Source organism: Manis pentadactyla, chromosome 10 (assembly GCF_030020395.1).
Source record: "Manis pentadactyla isolate mManPen7 chromosome 10, mManPen7.hap1, whole genome shotgun sequence".
In the NCBI taxonomy this organism is placed as follows: domain Eukaryota; kingdom Metazoa; phylum Chordata; class Mammalia; order Pholidota; family Manidae; genus Manis; species Manis pentadactyla.
This window is the reverse complement of record NC_080028.1, coordinates 81,651,828-81,664,655: the sequence shown is the minus strand read 5'-3', so window position 1 is coordinate 81,664,655 and position 12,828 is coordinate 81,651,828. Positions and strand designations below refer to the sequence as shown.

Genomic DNA, 12,828 nt, shown 5'->3' with positions numbered 1-12,828 from the left:
TGACCTGAGCCACCGAACGGATGGAGCTGCCATTTACCAGATGGAGTAGAGTGGAAGGGACCAGCGTGGAAATCAGACATGCAGAGGGGCACGCAAGGAAGCTATCGTAAGGGAGCTGTTGGGGCACTCCTAAGGGTCAAGTGTCACCAGAGGGATGAGCAAGAATTACCCAAGGGAAGTGGGGGGATGTGGAGGGAGGAAGAATGTCCCAAAGAAGGTACTTTGGGCTCCATGAGGGCAGGGAATGTGTCTTATCCTCTGTAACCAGAACACTGAGCCCAGGGCCCGGCACAGAGCATGTACTCAATAAATGACCATGTATAAGCTACTTTGTTCTTATCTTTACACTTACAGAGTGCTTTCTTAGTGCTATGCACTCTTCTGCATGCTTTAATGCCTCCATATGAGGTAACTACAATTTTTAAGTCCATTTTAGTTTCTGAAGGGTCTTGAGAGAGGTGGGAAGAGGGAGGGGACTGTGCAGAATGAGAGAATAGCCAGGAGGATGGGGCTGTGGCCCATTTCCTACCCTACAAGGCAGTCCTTTGGCTGCAGGGATGGGCAGAAGGAAAGAGGTCAGGGATGACAGCAGAGAGGTGGGCAGGGCCAGAAGAAAACAGTTTACTAGGCATGTTAAGTGATTCAGACCCATCCCCAGGGCAGTGGGGAGCCACTGAAAGCTATTAAGCAGGAGAGGAGTAGGTGCAGACCAGCTTCCCGAAAGTCCACTCCATCCAGTGTGTGGAGAATGACTACAGGTGAGGTGGAGGTGGGGGTTAGGAGGAGGGGTGCTGCTGGGGCTGAGAAGAAGGGGCCATCTCCAGTCCTGTTTGGGAGGTGGAGGCTGCTGGTGGGGGGTTGGCCTCAGGCTGGGCAGTGGGTTACAGTGGCGCCTGGAAGAGGTGCAGGCTTGCTGAGGGATGATCACACTCTCTGCAGCATAGCAGACCCAGTGAGTCCAGATTGGTGGTACCCCAGGCGGCATCTAGGAGGCAGCACATTCTAGCGGCCTGGAGCTCAGAAGGAAGGCTCAGACTGGAGGCAGGCTTAAGGGTCAAAAGCTGTGGCTGAAGCCCAGCGGACTTGTACAGGGTGAGACAAGGCCTTGCCTGAGGGACAGGAGAGGGCTGGAGTCCATGAACCACCTTCGCAGGACATGGGTGGGCCAGACCCCCTGGAGAGGAGGCACCATCTTGGTGACAGGCTGCCGTCTTGTGCCAATGCCACTTTATGGCAATGGCAATGTAGACACTCCTGTTTGATGTGCATATATGGAGTCCACATGGCCAATGGGACCCACAGGAAGGCATCCAAGTGGTTCCATATAGGACCCTGGAAGCCATGCCCATCTTCAGAAGGTCCTGGAGGCCTCAGGGATCTGTGCCCAGCTGCCACCTGGGCAGGAGCAGCAGCTGACCTCCATCACTCTGCACAGCACTTACTCCTTGCAGCACATCACACACACACATGTGTCTTGTTCATCATCCAAATACCCACCAGCACACCAGCTCCCATCAGGCCAGAGGCTGTGTCTGTCGTGTTTAAGCGTAGCCCAGAATACAGCACAGTGGCTGGCACACAACGGAGGGTCCAAGATTCCATGGCTCTTTGCTGAATGGAGGAATGAACAATTTTCCCCTGGCTGTGTACAGGAGGCCTGGCCAGCCATCGCTGACGGAGGCAGAGATGCAGTTCCAAGACCTAGAATATTTCTGCCTCACAGCTGGATAAACACTGACAATTCTGGCTCGGAGTCTCCTTAAATGCAGGCGTGCACCTTGGCCACTCCAGGGGAGCTGATATGCAGAGATCTGGCAATTGGGACATCACCATAATTATCACTCACAGTCCTGAGGAGCAGACCAGAGCAGACTCTGGGCCCAGGACACTGATTAGATTTTGGCTGTCTTAGTGATGGTCATGGCTCCCAATGGCCCTACTACTCCCTGAGGTCTGCAAAAGTCACAATGATTGACCCTGCATGTCCCCAGGTCCTTAAGCCACGAGAGACCATGCCCTGGGGCCCTTCTGCCTGTAGGTTCCACACCCTCCTCCCGCAAACTGACTGGCCTCGGTCTCAATTGTATCAAACTCCACTTTGCACTTAAACCTCATTGACTTATTTAACTCTGTCAGCAACCAAAGAACAGACGAGGGGAAACTGAGGCCCAAAGAGCTTCAGGAACCTGCCTAAGGATGCACAGTTAGGGATCTGAAACTGGACCTTCTGACTCTGGAGTCCATCTTCTGCAGTACAGCACCTGGCATAGAGGAAACAGCCATAAACACACTCCTTTTATACACAATACACATCTCTGTTCATTCCTCATCAGGTGGGGAAGATGTGACCAAACATTACCCCTGCATGGAGGGGGACACCGAGGCTCAGAGGAGTTCAGATTTGCCCAAGGTAATGAGGCAGGATGTGACTGAGCTAGAATTTGGCCTCCATTACTGTTTGCTCAGCTCTTACCGGTAAACTTGTCTCAAGAGTGGCCAGGACTTTGCCCCCTGGACAAAAACAAAGCCAGCACCACATCAGCACAGGAAAGCTCCCTGATCACTTTCTGCCTGCAGACAAGCAGGGGTGGGGGGTACTCTCCCTCAAGTTCTTCCTGTTGTCTCACCTCATTCCTAGCACAGTCGGAGACACACAGATGTGTGTGGCCACTCACAAGGGCAGGGACTCCACAGTAGCAAAGACACGGAAGCCTAACTCTGGGCCCAAGTGCACAGGCCATGCCGAGTGGCTGAGAGATCTTGGCAAGGTGAGGTCCTCTCAGGGCCTCAGTCTCCTCATCCATGAAGTGAAGGCAGGACCATTTGCCTCATGGATGGTTGTGGGGAGGCAAAGAGACTGTGTCCAGACGGAAGAGGCCTGGGACAATATTGATGTAGCAGGCGGCGAAAGCTCATCTCCAAGTACCAAGTAAATGCTGTGAGACTCTGGAAACAGAACTGTGGCCATGACAGCATGGACAGGACTCACAGGTACAAGCTGAGCAAAGGAAGCTGGGCCCCAAGGACAATGCTGATCCTATTCATATGAAGGTCAAAAAACAAATGGGTCTTGGGGTTAAAAATCAGGCAAGTGTCCTTGTAGAGGCAGGAGGGAACCTTCTTGGGGGCTGGGCATGCTTTGCTTCTGGACTGGGCTATACACAAGTGTTTTGTGAAGCTGTACACTTGTCTGCATGTATGGTGTAATAAAAAGGAAAATAAGAAAGATGGATGGGCAGGAAGGAAGAGAGTGGGAAGTGCAACCTAGGCCATTGGGGTAGTCAGCAAAGAACTCAGACCATCCATCCTCAGGGCTTGTAGGATCCTCAAAGACCCTGTAGTCTACTCCCAATGACACTTTAGGTACCCCCATCCCTTACAAGGGGCTATCCGCCCTCTACTTACCTGCCTCCCACAATGGGACACTCACTGCCTCTGAGGGTAGCTACAACTCCCAGCCATTTCTTGCATGACCATGGAGAGATACTTCTCCCAGTAAACTAAAATGTCAGACACATGACCTCAATGATTGGGAGGGGACAGTGGCAGCAAGCATATGCCCAGTCCGAACGGGCAGCCACCACTCTGCTTCAGCTGCTTCTTGCCATGTAAATGAAGACCTGGGCATTATTAGGTCTTTCCATTTTTTTTCAAAAGAAGCTCGAAATCCAGATTTTTATGCATATTATCCTGATTTTTAAATATTGGAAAATAGTTCAACTTTTTAAAACAACACTTCACATGTTGATGCAAAGCATGTTTTTTTTCTTTTAAACTCCTGTGGCTGCCAGACTTGAGTCAAAGAGAAGTCCTAGAATATAGAGTTGAAGAAAAGAAAAGAGATTGAGAAAATTAGTCCAGAAAAATATAAAGATAAGTATAGGACTATTAATACTGAATAAAATAGAATTCAAGGCATCAAAGTATTAAAAGAGAGAAAGGTACATGTTTTATACTGATAAAAGGAGCAATTCACCAAGAAAGAATGATAAACATGAACCCATTTTCTATTCACATATTTTACTTATATGCACCTAACAACATAGTTTCAAATATAAAGCAAAAAAAAACAATAGAAGGCAAAGAGAAATAAATGAATAGATCCTCTGTCCTAGTGGGAGGTAAATCAGGTAGAGAAAAACACAAAAAAACAGAAAATATGAATGATATAATTAGCAAGTGTGACCCAACAGATAAACTTCTAGAACTTTACACCAAACAGAAAATATACCTTTCATATACAAGAGGAACATACAGAAAAACTGACCAATCTTACAAAGATCTCAACAAATTCTCCATCACTGATATCATACAAGGCACAAATATTGACCATAATAAAATAAATTTAGAAATCAACAATAAAGATAACTTTAAAATATTCCATCTACCTTAAAAAATTTAAAAAGCACATGACATTTTCAATTGAAAGAGAATTATAAACTATTTTAGCAGTAAATGACACTGTGTAGTAAGACCTGTGGAATGAAGCAAAAGCAGTATTCAAGAGAAGAGGATTATGGCCACTTGGCTTGGAGTAGATTTATTCGAAAATAAGAAAGACTGAAAACAATTACTAGCTTCAAATAAGGGGTCTCAGAATGGAAGAAACTTTGATTGACAGCAACTCACATAAAAGAGAGATCTGGAAGTTTCAGCTGGCAAGCCCAATATGAGCCCCCAAGTGGGGGGCTACAGCTGCTGTAAAGTATGACTGCAGGTCACATCAACAGAGATAAGGGCTCCAAATCTAAGGAGGTGATAGTCTCCCTTCTCTCTGACTGGGCAGGCTTTGGGAGAGGCAATGGGTTTTATGTGGATTTTGATTGGATCATATCCAAAGCCAGACTGAATTCTTTATAATTCCCTAAGTAAGGAAGAAAGAACTATGGCCGCATAGTTTGAATAGAGTAATACTGGGCTGGGGTGGAATGGAGAATGGTTACTACCTCCAAGGGGCAGAACCAGAGCCAGAAAGTAAAAGCTCCTGGAAAGTTAATTTGGCTAAATATCTGGAAGATTTTTCTCCCAGTCAGAGCAGTCCAGCTGTGGAAGTCTGGCTATTTGAAGGTCTATGCTCCATCTCCAGAGACAAGACTGTACAGAAGGCTGTGGCTCTGAAGGCTTGGAGGGCTTCCAGCCCAGAGATCTGTCCTCTCCTCTCCAGAAAAGTTCCATTTCCTCTTTTGAAAAGGCAGAACACTTCACTGGCTGCTTCAGGAAAATCTCAGGCCCTTCCTAGTTCTTCAAAATGACTCTTGGTGATGACTACACTCCCTTATTTCTGACCATGAATTTAGTTCTTTTAAACTCTATACTTTGCATGGCTCAAACAGTGGTTAAATGCACAGGCTTCTGGTTGAGCAGCCCTGGGTTTGAATCTAGACTCTGCTACTTCTGAGCTATGTCACCTGGTAAGTACTATCCTGAGCCTCAGTGTCCTCTTCAGAGAAATGCAGAGGCACCCACTCACCCCCTCTCCCCTGCACAGTGCCTGATGGGGAATCAGTCCTCCACTTGTCCTCATTCTCCCCCACACCCACTCTGCTGTGGTGTGTCCTCACTGTCTGCATTGCTGGGAAAGTGCTCACTGGTAAAATGATCAGTAAAATGATTTGTACAATGATTGCATTATCCAGAGCACCAATCCTGTCCTGTCCACATCCACAGGGTTGCTGGGTAGATTGGTGGCAGGTAAGTGTACCAACAGCGGTCTCAGTAGTCAATGGATCTTTACCATTTGAGCACAATTTCCATTATGTGTTCAAACACAGCAGTGAAGACTGAGACTCCAGAGCTGCTGGGTTCACAGCCCTTCTCTGCCACCTTCCAGTTTGAGACCCCAGACAGGTTACCAAACTACTCTATGCCCGCTCCTTTGTCTGTAAAATCTGGATAAGAACAGTTCCTACCTCACAGGGTTATTCTACAAGTTGAATGAGATAATATGGGTATCTGGCTCCTGTTTCCCCTCTGATCTATGCTCCTGTACCTCCTTGCCTTGCTCAATTCCACCTAACCACATCAACTCCCTTGTGGGTCAAACATACCAAGCTTGTTCCCACCTCAGGGCCTTTGCGTGTGCTGTTCCCTCTACTGGGATCACACTTTTCCCAAACAGCTATGCCTTTCTGCCTCAGGTCTTGGCTCAAAAGTCACCTCCTTGGAGTCACCTCTCCCCAAGACTGGTCAGCTCCAGAAGGGCCCTCACTCCTGCGTCATTTGCTGCTGTGTCCCCAGCCCCTGACACATTTTCTGAGTGTTTGTAAGTCCAGTGCTGGCACTCAAGACATGTGCACACCTGACACTGGGCAGTTTAATTTTGTAAACAAGCCCTGCTCATTGAAGGCTGTTAGTCCCTTTATACACCCTCCTGATGCTCAGAACTACACCTGGTCCCCTTCAGGAAATCTGCCCCATGAAACCCTTGAAGGCCGAATTCTCTTCCCTCCCTTGAGGGAGGATAAGGTGCGACTCAGAAGCCAGCCTGGTGGGTGATCATCCCCAGTGAGTTGTTGCAGCACCCCGGCCTGCTGGTGCAAAGACCCTGGATTTCTTGAGCAACCCTGAGGAGGTATGGAGGCCCAGGGGGCCTCTGTGAGTGAGAATGAGTCATTTGAGGCCACGCTTGAAACCTGAGGCATCACCATTTCTTGGAAAGGTAAAGGCGCACGCATTTAGAACTGCACACAGAGCACAGGCAGGCAGCGGGCCCAGAAATGGGGTCAGTGGGGTGACTAGACCCTTCCCGTTATTCCCGCCACCTGGCTCCTTCTTCCCCAGGCCTGTGCGCCGTGTCTTTCTAACTGTCCTTTCTCAGAGAGACTCTCCAGCTCTGCCTGCCCATTTCACCCTTCTACCTGACACAATACTACAGGTCCACACTCACTTGTATGAAATCCTGTGGACCAGGTATGTTTCAGAATTCAGAACTACTCAGATCACAGAAAGGTCAGGTACAAAATACCACCTGACAAAACCACCCCTGTCTCCAGGGATTGAGAGCAGTCCCCTGTGATCAACCATTAATATCTCTGTAAGGAGACATACAAGTGTTCATACCAAGGAGGATAAAGACTCCCAAAAGCCTCATTTTAGTTCATGTTAGGTCTTGCTTCCAACTGAGTAGTGAACAACTGGTTTTCAGACCTTGTGGATTTCAGATAGGTAAGGGGTGTAGATCTGCATGTATGCGTTTGTTTGGGTATTGCCTGTCTTCTCAATTAGAATTTAAACTCCAGGAGAATGGACTTTGTCCAGTGCTCTATCAGCAGCACCTGGCATTAAGTGCCTAGTAATATTTAAAGAAAATATGAGTGAGGAAGATAGGTGCTGCGCATGGAGAGTGACTGTCCTAAATGGGGAGAGAAACAGCAATCGCTGAACCATGTGCGAGGTGCCTATAAAAATTATCTTACCAATACCCCCCAAATACCATTTTACTGACAAGCAAGCTGAGGCTCAGAGTTAAGCAACTTCCTCCAGATCACACAGATAGGAAACACCAAGCTTAACTTCGAACCTAGAGTCCCTGTCTGCAAGCCTGTGCCTTTGTCTCTGCTTCAAGCTCAGAGAAGCAGAATCACTTGCTGGAAGTTGCACAACAGAGCAACAGGGACAACCACCAGTCTGACGCTGCAGCTCCTGGCCTCTGCTGGCCTCTCCAGTCTCCACTGCGTTTCTCCAGTCCATGTTTTTGCAAAGGCAAGTTCATACAACATCCAGGCAAGACACTGGCCTCTCTTCTAGCCTAGCCAAAGGAAGGCTGGCCAAATGTGTCTAGGCATGTCTCTGGCCATGAGGAATGCTCAGGAAGACATCCCTCTTGGTCACCCCAGTGAACTGGCACAGTGGGAAAGAACATGTGCCGGGAAGGAGGGCAGGTTTGAATCCCTCCCTCTGTCCCTCGTAGATGTGTGACCTTGCACAAGGCCACAACATGCATCTCTGGATCTCAGTGTCCTCACCTGGGAAATGGATGGACTAAATCCCATCCAGTGGGGCTCATTTATTTACTTAACAAATACATAGTGCTTACTCAATGCGAGGCACTGTTCTGTATGCTCGACATGTATTAATTCATTTAGCCGTCAGTACAATGGTTTAATCACTATAATCTCACAAATGGTCAAATTGAGATCCTGAGAAGTTAGCTACATAGTAAGTTCAAAGGACAGCATTTGAACCTGAGCAGGCTGGTTCCAGAGTCCATGCACTTACTTACAAGACATACTTCTTGTACAGGTACAATAATCATGAACATTTATAGTGGGCATACTATGGGTTAGAAATTGTGTTAAGTATCTTATGCAACACGATGTTCTTAACACTCATGAAGGTCCAATTTTATAAATGTGAAGCACTTCACAAATGTGAAGTACCTTCTATCCCCGCCCCACTCCCAGGGGCCATCAAGGGCAGCTGAGGACAGTAGGCCATTTGATCCCAAACTCTCACCCCATCCTGGGGGTAAGATGTTGGGGAGTCAGTGAGAGGAGGGAAACTTCTCTCCTCACTTCACAGACACTTCATTTCAGCTCCTATTCTAATCTGAGCCTCAGGAAACTGTGAATGCCTTAGGGACCTCTTCCCTGCCCCTGCCAGGGCTTTCGGCAACCCTGGGATTGTTGTACCAAACACAGCACTTACTGAGTTCCTACCCAGAATTTGGAAATCCTCAGGTCATCCCAGACCTGCTGTTGACTGGGTGTTATAACCAAGGCAACTCACTCAACTCACTCCTCGGTTTCCCTCCCTCCGGATTTGGCTCCAGAGGTCCAGGGTGGAACCCAGGAGTCTGCATTGTGATGTTTATGGTTCAGGTAAAGGGGAAATACACTGGCCTAAGCTCCTCAGCGCAGCATTCAAATCTTTTCACAACACAGCCAGGCCCACCTTTCCATCCACCCCTGGCCTCTCCCCTTCTCTGGGTGCCACGCCCTTCCACACCTCCCAGCCTTTATCCATGCTGTTCCTGCTGCTCAGCATGCCTTTCCCTCCTGTTCTCTACCTGCCAAGCTCCTCTAACCCTCTTCCAAGCTGGCTCAGAGGTCTCCACTGCAGGAATCCTGTCCCACTGCCCCGTGAAGGGTGATCCCCCTAATTGTTTCCTCCCTGCTCATAGCTCCCCTCCTCCAGAGGGAGCACCCCTTGAAGAGCAAATAGCAGTGCCCTAAACAACACTTAAGCAATGCCCAATGAGTAGGCCAGTGGGTGTTAATGAATGAATGGATGGCTGGGGCTAGCCGCCTCCCATTCCACACTTCAGCATCCTCATCTGACATCACAGAGCGAGCGAGTTAAGTTCCAGGGGCCCTTGCAGGACTCTGGAATCCCCTGACTGTGGGGGACACCCTGGACAAATGTACACCTAAGCCTCCGTTTCCCCACTGGACTTTAGGATTTTTATAAAGTCACTGCTGTCGCAGCAAACGATCCAGGCTCCTAAACAGACCAGCCACAGGGGAGGAGCAGCAAGGCTCACAGCTCATCAAGAGTTGGGGAAGGGCAGAGGCTAGGATTCCAGCAGGATCAGTGCCAGCCTGGGAGCCATCTGAGAAGCTGAGCAGCGGGCACTTCTGAGTTTGCTCATCCTCACTCTCTCCTGGTTATAGAAATCCAGATTTTGTTTTTGAAGAAAAGGATCCAGATTTATTCCTTGGAGTTACTGAATCTGAATCTCACTGAAGGGGGCCTGGGAATCTGCGTTTTAACCGAATCCCCTGGAGAACTCGTTTTTGGGTTAGTCTGACAAATACTGTTGATGGGTGAAAACTAGCCGGCTCTGGCATCAGACTGCCTGGGTTTGAATCCTGCTCCACACTTGGCAGGTGGGCTGTTACCTCGGGCACGTTAAGTTGCCTGTGCCTCAGTGTCCTCATCTGAAAAATGGCCACAATACATACATACCTAGCGACCGGGAAGGTAATTTAGAGAATTAACTAAATACTTTCAGCGTTCAAGACAGAGCCCACACAAAATATGTCTCAGGAAATGACCGCTATTGTCGGTCCATCTAATATTCCAATGAGACCACAGGGCTAAAGGGCCTTGCTTCCCTCGGTCAGATTCCTTGACCTAGTATCCAACCTCACAGTGTTCAGAACTTCCCCTACACTTTTTTCTCTCCCCGCAATCCTCACCAACTTCCTGTGCTCCGGGCAGGGGATGACTGTCCAGGGAAGCGGTGCGTGGGCCAGACCTGCCTTATCCCACGCTCAGCATGTCCCCAGACGCCCTAGAGGCCAGCACGAGTCGTGGGGGCGCGCGGGCCGGCTGCCTGGGCACCAGGGCCAGCCCGCCAGCTCCCCGCTCCTGCCGCCTCTGAGCGCAATGGGCAGAGACAGCCACTGCCTGGAGCGGGCTCCGGGTTCAGCGTCCCGAGCGGCGGGCGGTCCCCGCGCGTGGCCGGGTTTGTCTCAGGAGCCCCACTGCCTGGAGCCCCGCCAGCGGCCGAACCCCCGCCCCCGACCTGCGAGCAGACCCCGGGTCCTACCTGTGCGCGCCGGCCCCACTCGCCGTGCCAGCGCCCGAGCGGGAAGTGGGGACTCCTGGGCGGCCCGGGCCCGCCTGCGCCGCGCGGGGCTTTCCTGGGCGCCGGACCAAGCCCGCCCCGGCTTCCTGCGCCCCGCCCCGCGCGCCCCGCCTCCACGTCCCCGGCGCCGGGCGCCGCGTCCCGGCCATGTCCTCCGCCTCCTTCAGCCTGCGCCTCCTGCCTTCCCCGCGGGGCAACACAGCTCCGGGCCCGCGGCTTGTTGGCGTCCTCGCGGCGGCCCGAGGCCACGTCCGCCGGCGAACCCGCAGGAGTTCCTCTCGGCCACGGTAAAATCCCAGCCACCCCGCTGGGCTCAGGTCGGCGCTCCGCCTCCTCCCCCGCCCTTCCCGCCAAGGCCCCCTCCTCACTCTGTAGAGGGGCAGGTGCCTTTCGGGCTGGGGCTGGTCAACTTCAATCCCCCCCTTCCCAACAGCCCAATGTTTGCTACGTACCAGTTGCCTGTTCGTTCCTTCAACTACAGTCACTCAACAAATACACTGAGCAGTTACTATGTGCTAGGCTCCAGAAGAATGTAGCTGGTGAAACAACCCTTCATCAACAGCTAGTACAATCTGACAGGCTCTGTTAGAAGGCATTTGCATATATTGACTCATTCAAGTCTCACAAGTACACCATGCGGGAGCTATATTACTAACACCCATTTTACAAATGGGGAAACTGAGGCACAGAGCCTCTGAGGGGAAACTTGCTGAGAATTATGCCGCAGGTGTGGGATGTGAGCCCATGCTCCATACACTAACCATTGGACACCAAAAGAGCCCAGAAGGAACCCAATGGAAGGGAAAAATACCAAGTGAACAAAAGGTCCCAAGGAGAAAGTAAAACAGAGAGGGACCTGTTAGGCCAGTGGGGCAGGTGGTTGAAAGGTATCCTGGATGAGGAAACATTTGAGTGGAGAACCTGAAGAGGAAATGGATGAAAACTAGTTTAGAGAGAGAAAATAGCAAGTGCAAAGGCCCTGGGGTGGGAACCAACTTAACACTGTGAAATAAGATGAAATGTTATAGTCCCCCCACAGTGGTCCCACAGGAAAGAAGAGCTTGCTTTGGGAGCTGCAGAAGCCCTGAGTCAGCCAGGACAAGTCTTACCTTGCTGTGAAGACACTCTGCAGCCATTCTCACCTCTGTCAGCAGGATTGCTGCAGCCCCTCACCCAGGACTGAGAAGAAAAGGGTCTTGAAGACCAAAGAAAACAAAACTGAACAGGAGTCAGGTGCTCATGGCCTTGACAGAATTCTTCAGGGGAAAATGATCAGTCCCAACCCGCACCGACTCTCCCACACAGAGCACCAGAATGTGCAGAGTCTGTACTTTTCAGGACACTAAATGAAATGTATCCTTGACACAGTGCTTGTTATACTAGTTACTGTCACGTTTTCTCTGCTGTAAACTGCCTATAATCCATCTCCATACAAAAAGGAACGGAGCAGTCTGATCAGAGCTTTCTCATCAACTGTCATCCCGGCTCACAACACTTAATAAAACTGAATAAATCTTTCTTCATAAATCTTAAAGGCTGTATGGATTTCAGCCGACATGTGAGGAATTGTCTGAAGGCCAGGTTGTCTGGAGAGCCTTGAGGAGGGGAGGATGAAGCAGGGGAGGTAGGAGGTGTGCAGACTCAGGCTGGGCAGTGCTGGGGACCCAGAGAGAAATTTTGCCCTCAAGCTGATCCTGATCTGAGGGTGGAGGGAAAGTCCTCAGAGCCAAGGACAGCCCAGTGGGGTTGCCAGGGTGGAGGGCAAGCCAGGGAAGCAGTGAAACCTCCAGTGAGTAAGGGCTGGCTTCCGAGGGGAGGGGACACAGTCCTTCAATTCTCATTATTCTTCATGCACTCGCTCTTTCTTGGCCCTACTGTGTGCCTAGCCCCGTGGCAAGTGCTGAGGACGCAGACGTGAAGATATGAAATAGACCCAGGCCCTGCCTTCTGAGAACTTACAACTCAAGTATGTGACCGTACGGTGGACTCAGTCTTGGAGACAAGGATGGCTTCCTGGAGTGGGTGACCTCTGAGGGTGTCTCCAAGGGTCAGTGGGGAAAAGGGGAAAGGCACTCAAGATGGCATGAGCAACTACCTGGAGGTGAGCCATGACATGTGGTGTGGAAAAACCACAGCTATTCAGCATCTATTTATTCATGCCTCCATGTGCCAGGCCCACAGCTAGGGGCTGAGGAGAGTGAGTAATAGACGGACCCAGCCCCTGCCTTCCTGGCCCTGGGGGGTTTGGTTGGGGCCCTGACAGGTAAATGGACACAAGCAATTAAGGATAATGAACA

General features: G+C 50.3%; 1 protein-coding gene across 2 annotated transcripts in view; it reads right to left on the bottom strand.

Annotated features, from left to right (window-relative positions):
- The window catches only part of IL4R (interleukin 4 receptor), a 47,167-nt gene extending 36,545 nt beyond the window's left edge, over positions 1-10,622 (bottom strand). For both annotated transcript variants that reach the window (XM_036916888.2, XM_036916889.2), the window contains exon 1: positions 10,493-10,622. The gene's annotated coding sequence lies outside the window, so the exon portion shown is untranslated. The remainder of the gene's footprint in view (positions 1-10,492) is intronic.
- Positions 10,623-12,828: the final 2,206 nt, after the last annotated feature.